At 38.6% G+C, this 11,302-nt stretch overlaps 1 non-coding gene across 1 annotated transcript; it reads left to right on the top strand.

Annotated features, from left to right (window-relative positions):
* The first annotated feature begins 349 nt into the window (after positions 1-349).
* On the top strand, positions 350-422 carry trnat-ugu (transfer RNA threonine (anticodon UGU)). The gene has a single exon. It is a non-coding gene; the product is annotated as a tRNA-Thr (tRNA).
* The last annotated feature ends 10,880 nt before the right edge of the window (positions 423-11,302 follow it).

The following is an 11,302-nucleotide window of genomic DNA, read 5'->3' as shown; positions in this document are numbered from 1 at the left end:
TAGACATGTGGATAAAGTCCGCTTACGTGCCTAACGTTACCACTGGCTAATTCAGCATTCTTTAGCCTGAATGTGAACCCTCACAGTCACGTAACCATTTAGTCATTTTATAACGTTAACGTTTTGTAACGTAAGTTAATACAGTACGGCTGTGCTGAGCCTGGCTTTCCAAATGCCGTCTTTGCAGGCTAAAACGCCCAACAATAGCCTGTTAGCTAGGTATAGGCAGCTAACAATGAACAACCATCTTACTATTGAGCAAATATTATTATATATATATTGAGTTTACTTCACTTTACTGAGTTATATAAGATACAAAGACTGGGAAAATGGCCGCTGGAGCAACATAGGCTCCATAGCTCAGTGGTTAGAGCACTGGTCTTGTAAACCAGGGGTCGCGAGTTCGATCCTCGCTGGGGCCTGTGTACGGGATAACATTTTTAATGTCACACAATCCAGGTTGTGCTTTATAGATTTATAACAAATGACTAGGAACGCGGAGCCTATACTTTGTCCTTCGGTGCATGCTAAAGGAACAATGCACAGAAACTTGAATAAATGCTTTAACTTCACAAATTAAAGTCACTTGAAATTTAAAACTAAAAAGAAAAGTTAAACCCGTGTAGGATGAAGAATATATTATTGTTGTTGCAAATACAGTTGTCTATTTCTTGATTGTGAAGCTAAATGCAGCCATACTCCTCGATCACATTAAACTAAATCATAAAGTGTGATATCTATTTTTTCCTGAATCCGTGGGAGAAAGTGTTCAATTCAGCTAAACTAAATGTACTAAGAAACACTACTGGTCTGGAAGACCAGCTGCCACTTTAAACCAGCACATTGCCAGTTGACTCACCGTTCTCAAAGGCTCTATACTGCCACCATGTGGTCGTTCAAGAGAACTGCTTGTAACGTAAAATAATACACTCAAAGCAGTACCATCCAGATTGTATACAGTATATTTTTTATTTTAATTACGGAAATGAAATTGTTTAATGGTTCAAGTATAGATATATGACCTAAAATGAACCTTGAAATAAGACCAGTTCTATATCTTCTGTGATTGTAAGATGTTGAGTAAATACCCACTCAAAGGGCCTCTAACTGACAGACCTTTTATTCCAACTAGTCAGTCTTTGTTTGAGGGATCTCTCTTCTGTTTTGGGAGGGTCATTGATATGCTGAGCACCAGATCTTAGGAGCTGGAGCCAGGTCCGACCATGCTGCAGCCTGTCAATGTGTGGCCCCTGGCTGTCACCCTACAATTCCCTGCTTCAAGCCTGATATCAGCCATGAATCTCCTGCCACACCCACAATCAATACAATAGAAATGTAATAGTTAGTTATAACATGGTGATTGATACTGTGCATGTCGCTTTTTATGAAAAGCATCTTGAAGTGTTACTCAAAGTGAAAGGAGAATGAAAAAAGCATGAAGAAAAATAAACACTTTACAAAAAGGAGTTCACACAAAAGTTAATATAGAAAATGACATTTGTGCAAGTTTTTTATATCTTTATTTCTGATGTGAAGTGAAAGAGACGGTAAGTCAGGCAAAATTGGCCAGCTGCGGTCTGATATGTTCAAAATTTATAGTCCTACTATGCTGATTCCCCACTCTGTGGACAGCTGAAAACACATGATGGAGTATTGCAGGTAGAGCTGAGCTATGCTCACAGGAATGTGTACAGGAATGTTCCCCAAAATGTACTCAGACATTTCCGCTTGGTGAGAGATAAAAAATGTCCTCAGTCTTCAAAGTCTCTGCATTTATAGTCATGTGTATTGTACTGTTTTGAATATTTGTATCTAGTGTTATACTATAGCTACTGATGGCACTGAGGTCATGTCTTGTCTCAGGAGATTTGGGGGTTTCATCAACTTGTATTACTAGTTTGATTTTGCTTTAGTTGGATAGTAATAATAATAAAAATGATGATTAGCGGTGTATAATATAATGAAGTATTTATTTGTTAGGAATGGTTGCTTTTTCTGCTTCCATGCACATGTTCTTGTAACAAAATAATGTAAAAGAATACCAGTTATTCACAGAAGACCACAGCATTTTTAAAAGTCTTACTCTGGTTGTGTTAGTATCCAATTTAATTTTCCTAAATTATACTGATAATATTACAGTATACACACGATACTGAGATTAATGAGGAGCTAATTACTTATGTATGTTTTGAAGGTTTGTTTGTGTTCTATTAACTTGCTCTACCTCTCAGTGGAAATATGCACTGTGGCTTTATTGTGTTATCTCAACTAATTATCACCATTATTAAAGATAGAGAAATACATTTCTGTTACACAATATATATATTTTTCCGGTTTTTCAAGTTTTTGCTTTTTATGTGAAATTCTTTCACATCTTCAGGTCTCACTCTTCAGGTGAGTGTTTGAATTTATAGGGTCATAAACTAAAAAAGTTAGCCAACAGTGCTTTAAAAGATGACTTTGGTAGAATAAAATGACAAAAAACACATTACTCAAGGTGAGATTGTTAATAAAAAAAACATTAGGCATCCATGTTTTTGAAAAATAAATACCTGGGGAACCCAGATGGCAGTCTGACAACAAAAATATAACTGATAAAAAATATTGTCTCACTCTATAAATCAAACAAACATGCCATTCCCAGCTGCCATCTTTGTTTCTCGTAGAAAAAAGATGCAATTTAAGAAGCACTCTTTTCTAAGTTGTGTCTGTGAATGTATTGACAATACTTGAGAGGCACAAACTGAGGTGAAGACTCAAGTCTAACACCAATAATAATAAATGTAGAATTAACAAACAAAATCAGTGAATAGTCAGCTGTTATAGGCTGAATATCAGTCACATAAAAGCACAGTTAGCATGATCAACCACTAGATGGCAATATTGTTTCGCCACAATTTACAAATCTACTGCTTCAGCCTTTTGCACAGTTTAGGTTGTGGACTAATTGAGGGCTGAACAGTTAGATGTTTGACTGCTTTGTGTTCCAGACAAGGACACAATAAGAAAAAACACTGACTCACTGAAAAGGTAAAAGAACATCAAACATTTATGAAATACAATTCATTGTAAGTTGTTTTAAAATGACAAAAAAAGTTCTCACAGCTAGTTCAGCAACACTGCGGGCAGTGTTGTGTACAGCATGTCAGCTGTTCAAGAGCTAAGAAAACCAGCCTTGTTTTCAGCAGAACTACCGAGCATTTTTTACTTGAGCCAGCACTGTTTGAAAAGGTTTTAAGATCTTTTCAACCTGCCGATCGCCCTTCTAATCCTTTAATTGAAGTGAAAACATGAAGATCACCAAAAGTGGATTTAAGAGGTTTTCACTTCACAACATGTGAGGAGTCTGTGGCTTGTGGTGCAGGGCCTCAGCGCTGCCTCTCACTGCTGTATCTGAGGTCTTCTGTCAGCAGAACATAATCCTGATTGATTTGTGATATCAGTCAGGGGCCTAGAACCAGATGACTGCCACATTCATTCTTTTTCCTGTCATCGTTCATTTAAATCTTCTTAATACACCTTTGAGTATGTAGAGCAAATTTACACTATTCCTTCCAACATGTCTGCCTCAGTGGTGCCACTACTCTTTACATATGGACAGGCTGATATATTATATATATTTAAATGCATCAATTATTAAGATAAATTCTTAGCAGACACTTTTTTTTGACTGCAGACGCTGCTCTCAGCAATGTGAAGTTCACACTGCAGGGGATCTCCACCCAGCATCCAAACCTCCTACATGTCCTTTTTTCTCCTCCCATATATTAGCTTTCACACCCCACCCCTCTTTCTGTCCGAGTCTGCTGGAGTGGCATCCTGGCTCCACAGGGAACGCTGGGAATTTTCACCTCCTCCTGTCAGGGTTGATTATCTGTGGAGCTATCAAAGTGTGTGTGTATGTGAGAAAAAGAGTGTGTCTTTCAAACCAGCATATGCTCATTACAAAACATGCTGGCATATTTATTATTACTCACATACCTTCCTACATGAAAATGATTGACAAAAATGGTATGTATGTTGTTAAATGTACAAAGTTTATATGTACAGACAATGTTTGTGTGTTTTGTCTTGTTTGGTAATGGCACATTACACAGATTTCATACATGGTTATGCTTGACCTATACATTATGTTCTATATGGTGGTTTGTCTCCCCATGTATGCAGATAACACATGTAGGTTATACATACACTGTTAGAATGAATTTAATGAATTCCAAGAAAGAAACGGATGGGATGTTTACCAAGCTGGAGGGCAAACATTTAAATGGGATTGAAGAGAACTGGACTGAATCATAGACAAAGGTTTGACAAATGCTGTCCCAAGACTACATGGTATAAATATGGATAAAATGACTGTACAACTTTTGCACTTTAAAGACATCCATAGTTTCTCAGATAAAAATAAGGATATTTTCCTTCTTGGTGACCTCAATATTTACTAGTTGTCTAAAAATGTTCCACTATGACAGAAATTGATGGCAGATATCTGTAATCACATAGGTTGTGACTCAACCCACAAGAATTCTACAACCATTGATGGTATTAATAATTCAACTTGTATTGATCATATTTTCACTAATATACATGATCTTTAACTAGAAAGACTAAAATATGGGGTCAGGATAGTTTACTGCAGGTCATATAAAGGTTGAATACAGACTCATTTGTTAATGATGTTTAAGACTTAAAGTGATCTAATGCATGTCAGGAAAATGATGTAAACATTGCTTTAAAAAATTCATAGATAAATGAGTGAGGTTGGTGGATGAACATGCTCCATTTGAAAAAAAGTATGTAAAGAGAAGTAGCGCACCACAGATTGATGATGAGCTCAGATTTTTAAAGCTGTTCATTAATCATGGAGCTTTTTATATAGAAGTCCTGATTTTAAACTGAGAACGAAGGTTATCAAGTCAAATCACACAATTCTCAAAAGTATCTGAAATGTGCAGGTCAGTACATTACCTGGCATTATAACATAGCTAATTACATCTCTATATTACATCTCTTTATTAAGAAAGTAGACAGCTTAAAATCTTGGTAACAATATTATGACGGATAAAACATGTTTTGCATTTAGTAGGTTAACCATGATGCTGCTAAGGAGATGTTGCTTTCTCTTTCAGATGACAAATATCTTGTTATAGATAATCTGGATGGAACATTTTTTAAGACTGCAAATAGGCTGCTTTCCAAACCATATTTTTAATAGATGCCTGCTCAGTGGGACCTGTCCAGAGCTATGGAAAGAGTCTGCAATCCCATCCTTAAATCAAAGATGGAAAAGCAGGTTTTACTGGCTCAATTGTAGATCTATCAGAATGCTCCCTGTGCTGAGTAAGATACCTGAAAATATCATTTTTTATCAAAAGTTAAATTATTTTAGTAGAAATTGATTACTCATAAAAACACAGCATGCTTTTAGACCGGGGTACTCTACTTGGGCTGTATTAGTACACATGATTGATCAATGGTTAATATATTTAGGTGACAAGAAAATAATTGGGAATAATTGCTGGATTTTACTGCAGCTTTAGATGTCATTGACCCGAGTATTCTTATTGCAAAGCTCAGATGTTATGGTTTCATGTTATGTTCTTGCTAATTTCACTGCACTTAATCTATCTGTAGATGAGATATCAGATGAGCAGGTCACTAACACCAAATCACCAGGTGTCAAATTCTATAATTTACTGTCTTGGCCTTATCATATTGATCACATAGTTTCCGTGATGGGAAATGGCTTTGCATAGGATAAGAAGAAAGTTCTACTGTCCACCAAGTTGGAAATGTGTCTTCTGCTCACCAAACACGAGACAACAAAAAAGCCTAACCCCAACCCTAACCCTAACCCTGACCCTAACCCTAACTCTATACAACATGAAAGGTCCCAATACACATTAAAAACAGTTCATATCTGTAGCTTGGATCTTATCAGTCACTCTGCTGTATAGTAGTATGTAACAGTAATAATTAAGTCATACTGCTGTCCGTGTTTTACTGCTACAATTGTAGATTCCACACTCTCTTTCTATATACATGCACTGTGATAAAATGAAACTAAAGAGAAATCCGATCACAAATATGAAGTTTAAAAGTAAGAAATTGCATACACGACACATTTCAAAACATTTTTATGGCAAACATGATGGGAAGGGAACTTAAGCTAACAAGAACAGCCGTGTGATGTGGTTCAAGATAGTCGCTCTCTGCTTGTAATGTCATATTAGCTTACCCCTTGGCCTCACACACACATTTTCACTGTGGTCTTTTCCATTCACAAGTCTCTCCAAATGGACAGGAGCCGTCTATTAATAGGAGGAGAGGTGACCCTTTGACACACACCATCGGGTCATTGAGCAGGGATGGAGGCTCCGACTGGGAGCCACTTCGTCTCATCCACCAACACCCTCCCCCCCACCTCCACCATCTTTCCACAGCATGGGGTCTCCAACCTGTGCCAACATCTAGTTTTTATATCCCCAACATCATCCAGAATGTTGCAACTGAGACATCTCAAGTTAAAACATCTCCTTTTCACTCAATATCTCTGAAGAAAGGTCTACTATCTTTAATTTAATATCTACAGTGCCATTTCGGTAACTCCTCAAACATGATCCCTCTGCTTCAAATGGGCTATCCTAAAATTGGAGTCACAATTTCCTGCGTGAAGGCCTCTGAGTGTAGAGGGAAGCCACATAATGCCCAACACCAGCTACAGTTACTCAAACCAAACAACTTATACCCCTTTAAAGAGTTCCTGTGAATGGTGTGAACAGCGTGGCATAATTTTAAACCATCGGTCTAACGTGGAAGGCAAGTAACCACAGCGAGGAAGCACCTTCCTAAGTGACTTAAATTGTATTTTTAGAATCAAATAGCTAACCTTTTTTGGCAGGATGTGGAAAAGCATTATGTAAGGCGAACTCCTTTTTCCTCAGCTACCTCCATTCAGCTTGTTTTGGAAATGAAAGTTGGGTGTGCTTTCTTCCCAGCGCCGTGATTGACAACATGCAACTCAATCCGTGCTTTTGCCTTCATATTCAGTTCATGCTTCTAATCATTCAGTCGTATATGTTCTTGTGCAAATGACAAAATAAAGATGAAAGCCCTGACATGTTTTGTGGCGGTTTGTGTTAACTGCTAGTTTCATTTCCAGTCTTTGATCAGCTCCTTTTACAAGCCTGGGTAAACTCAATCAACAGTGGCAAAGGCATGACTCCACGTTGTGTCAACTCATAACCTATCTCTACACAAACTAACACTTCTCCGCTATGTCCTCTCCACACTGCCTGAACAGACCTCAGATGTCAAATGTTTGTTTCTCATTCAGCTTAAAGTACAGTTTTCCTCTTTCTATCCCTCAGCTTTTGTTCTCAGCTCACATTTTCCAGGAAAACTACAAACTCGCCAACCTTGAAAAGCCTTGTTTCTCTATTCATCCAGGCACGTTGTACACCATTGACCTTTGACCGCCGTAAAAGCTGGACAAACACAGGAACTCAAAGCAAAGATAATGAGGATAAACAGTGTAGGCTCTCAGTGTGTGTGTGTGTGTGTGTGTGTGTGTGTGTGTGTGTGTATGTGTGTGTGTGTGTGTGTGTGTGTGTGTGTGTGCACTCTGAAAAAGAATGCTTGCGCCACTCAGCATGGATCTCGTTGTATTTCTGTCAAGACAAAGTGCTCAAAATTTCAGCTCTTAGGGTTTTGGCTCATAGATCCAGAACAAAAGACAATGTCAGAAGGTTTGAAAGTGCAGCAGTGTCACTTTTAATTGCTTGAGTGGATGCTGTGTCTCCCCAACCAGGTGAGCCAATGTGTGTGGGCAGACGGACTGAGAGAATGTGTGGGTCACAGATAACCTCTTGAGAAAACAAGGTTTTATGAAGTAAATAGTCCACTAGACAATAAGCTAACCTCCAGCAGACAAGGTCCAGCTGTGGAGACCTCAGTTGTCAGTGCGGGAACACAATGGAGGGTAAATACAAGTTGTCTGAGAGCGAAGGCAGGTCAGCTTCCACTAATGAGGCTCTGTCCCACAGAAAGATCCAGAAGATAGAGGGATTCTTAAAGAAATCAGGAACTCCCAAATGTGGGAACCAGAAGAGTTGGGAATGCATGTAGAAGGGTTTCTACATGCATTCCCAAGAACCAGGCAAATTAGGTAGATGTGACAGGAAATGTGTAATAGATATATTAGTGAGCCTGTTCCTTTGTCCCTGATTTTCATTTTAATTCTTCTCTCCTAATGTTGCCATGTTTTTCAATCAGACTCTGCTATTTAAAAGTGGCAATTATGACATGTTTTAACATTACTTTGGTAGTAGGGATTTTGTTGAAGATAGGAACTATGGTTGGGAGGTCAAAATCAGAACCAGTGCCCCAGAAACACGAGTCAAAATGAATGCTCATGTTGTTCTGGATGTGTAAAAGGGTAACATGTCAGCCATATTTACTTATGCAATATGTGTGGGTGATGTTCAGCTTCTTGTGGAGTTCTACCCCTATGACCGAAAAACAGATTATGCTACTTTAAAAAGTCAGGTCTTGTATCCATTGTACTTATAATGGTGCTTTCCTGACCCAGTGTTTAAATGTGTTTAAGGCATAAGTCCAACTTCATAGACCAACACACTATTCCCATTGGACTTCCTTTAAACAAAATGTTGCTGCATTTGTTCTAAATTGTGGATACACTGGCAAAACATAGTTTTGGATACGTAGACCATGTAAGCAGCTAAGCATCCTGAAAATGTAATGTATTCATACACATAGACACACACACACACACACACACACACACACACACACACACACACACACACACACACACACACACACACACACATACACATACAAAACCAAACACCTGAGATTCTTTAACTTCAGGTCATAGTTCATCATAATCTCCTTGGACTGGGCTTCCTTCCTCTTTCTCGGCGTCCACAGGGGAGAGAGGTGAGGCCCCGGGGCCCGCTATGTTTGAAGTAATCCTTTGGAAATGAAAACATTATGGTAGAGCCGATTTCCAACGAGTGGAAGGAGAGCGGTCTGCCTATGACATCATCATCATGGCCTCTCATTTGCTGTATTTCAGTCCCCATTATCCCGTTCTGTGCATTTAGCGGGACAGGATTAGCTCTCAAAAACAATTTCCCAACAATCATCAGAAACAAATTTCCGCAGCTGGGAATGAGTTTGGTCTTCTAACCTAGTGAAAGGGCTTCAGAATTGAGTTGTTTTGAGATCAGGGCTGTGTATAGAACTGCAATGCTTCTTTGGTACTGGAGGGAGTTGTTTTTCTAGCACAATGTCAAAAAAGTTTGTTTCCTCATTTGTTGGCCAGATATTGCATGATTTAATCATTTGGTTATGTTTATACAGTATTTAATTGAAGCAAGGTTATTGTACTGTTGTTTTTCTTATGATATCAACACTGATGGATTAATTAAAGTTAGTTGAGGTGAAACTAAATCAAAACACTTCAGGGACCAAAGTGTCCTTCATTGTCCATCATGGCCTCAACAAAAACGACTCTTAAGTGCATCACATCCCTCTCAAGTGTCCATATTTCTAGTCTGTTTTGGCTTCTGCCATCTCACAAGCTCATATTAGGTAAGACCATTGACTCTTTATGAAGAGGATTGCCATGACAGCGCCCCAAAAGTAAAGCCAAAACATCTCAATTGCCCCCTGGTGGCTGGCTGTCCAGCTCCATATTACAAATGGGACATGAGCCAAACTAAAAATCGTCAAATAAATTGTCCCTTGGATGGTTTCTTTTTAGGTATCATGTTGATGTTTATACAAATGCTCATTTTTCAGTTTTTAATTAGTATGTTTTTAATTAGTTACTTGACAATACAAAAAAGTGGTGTGACATCACAATTCACAGCAGGCGACAGATTCTACTGCGCAGGTTCTGGCTCCAAATGACGTCACACAAGCAAGATGGCAGCTCCCAGAAAGGAAGTATTTTGGTTTCACTTTTGAATAGCAGTAGAAAGTGAAGACACATTGCCCATATTTATATGCAGTTAATGGGTAAGAACTAGCCTCTTCAACAAATGACAATCACTTTGCAGCTACCACATACTCACTGTTGTGTTTGTCACATTTTATAGAAAGAGTCTTACCATTGCTATTTATGTCTAAATGTTTTATGGGGTCCACTCATTCTGCAGATGATCAGAGTGTAAAAACACATGCATCTACAAGCAGTACTGTAACCTCAGCACTATGACTTGAATGCCACAGTTGTAAGGTGTAGAGGAGCAATGGAAATAAATCACAAACAGGAATTATAAGCAATGGCTGACAATGTCTGCCCTGCAACTGGTTAACTGCTTATGTGGTGATTGGAATTAAAGTGATATACAAACACAAATATTACAACAGTACCAACACAGAACCACACAACAGGCACTCTCAAAAGTTCACACCCCTGGAGAATACAATGTCTGAAACTTAGACTTAATTTCTAAATTTTGGTAATAATTTTAATTAAATAAGTGACTGTATTCAAAACCAACTTAAAAGTACACTATATAATAACATACACTGATTTCTTCAAAAAAAAAATCATAATTTTCAATTCATTTGGACTTAATATAGGTTTTAATAGGAATTGGCTTATTGTTATTAAACCCAGTCAGAGGTGTAGCAACAAACTCTCATGTCTTTCTCACACAAACGCACTGTGTCTGCCCACAGCTGCTGGATAGCCACTGAGCCTGACAAAATAGCGTGTGTGTGTGTATGTGTGTGTGTGTGTGTGTGTGTGTGTGTGTGTGTGTGTGTGTGTGTGTGGCAGTGCTTGTGGTCAAAGGAGTGTGTGTGTGGCAGAGATTGTGGTTTTAGCTGTGTGTGTGTGTGTGTGTGTGTGTGTGTGTGTGTGTGTGTGTGTGTGTGTGTGTGTGTTTGTGTGTGTGTGTGTGTGTATTTGCTTGAGTGGCAGTGGATGTGGTTGGGGGTGTGCTCAAGGTAGCAGTTACTTTCTGGTAAATAGTGTCCTTTGAGCTCTGTGCGCTGCTCAGTACCTGGTTGGATAACCTGCCAGAGAGGAAACAACACATCTTTTCATGACAAACTCCTGAATGGAGACAGTTTACGTCTTATGTGACTTATGCTTACAGTGATAAAAAATTTACCTGGTGTTTCTTTTTTACTTTATTGTCTCATGGAAACAACTTCTTACTCTTGGCTTAGAAAGTGCTACTACAGTATATGGAGTATGTAAAGATTTTATGGGTCCCTGCTGATGTGCCTCGCAGCTGTACTGTTGGCCCGCATCATGTAG

Source organism: Scomber japonicus, chromosome 16 (genome assembly GCF_027409825.1).
Source record: "Scomber japonicus isolate fScoJap1 chromosome 16, fScoJap1.pri, whole genome shotgun sequence".
NCBI lineage: Eukaryota > Metazoa > Chordata > Actinopteri > Scombriformes > Scombridae > Scomber > Scomber japonicus.
Note: the sequence above shows the minus strand (reverse complement) of the source record. Positions and strands in the feature narration are given on the sequence as shown.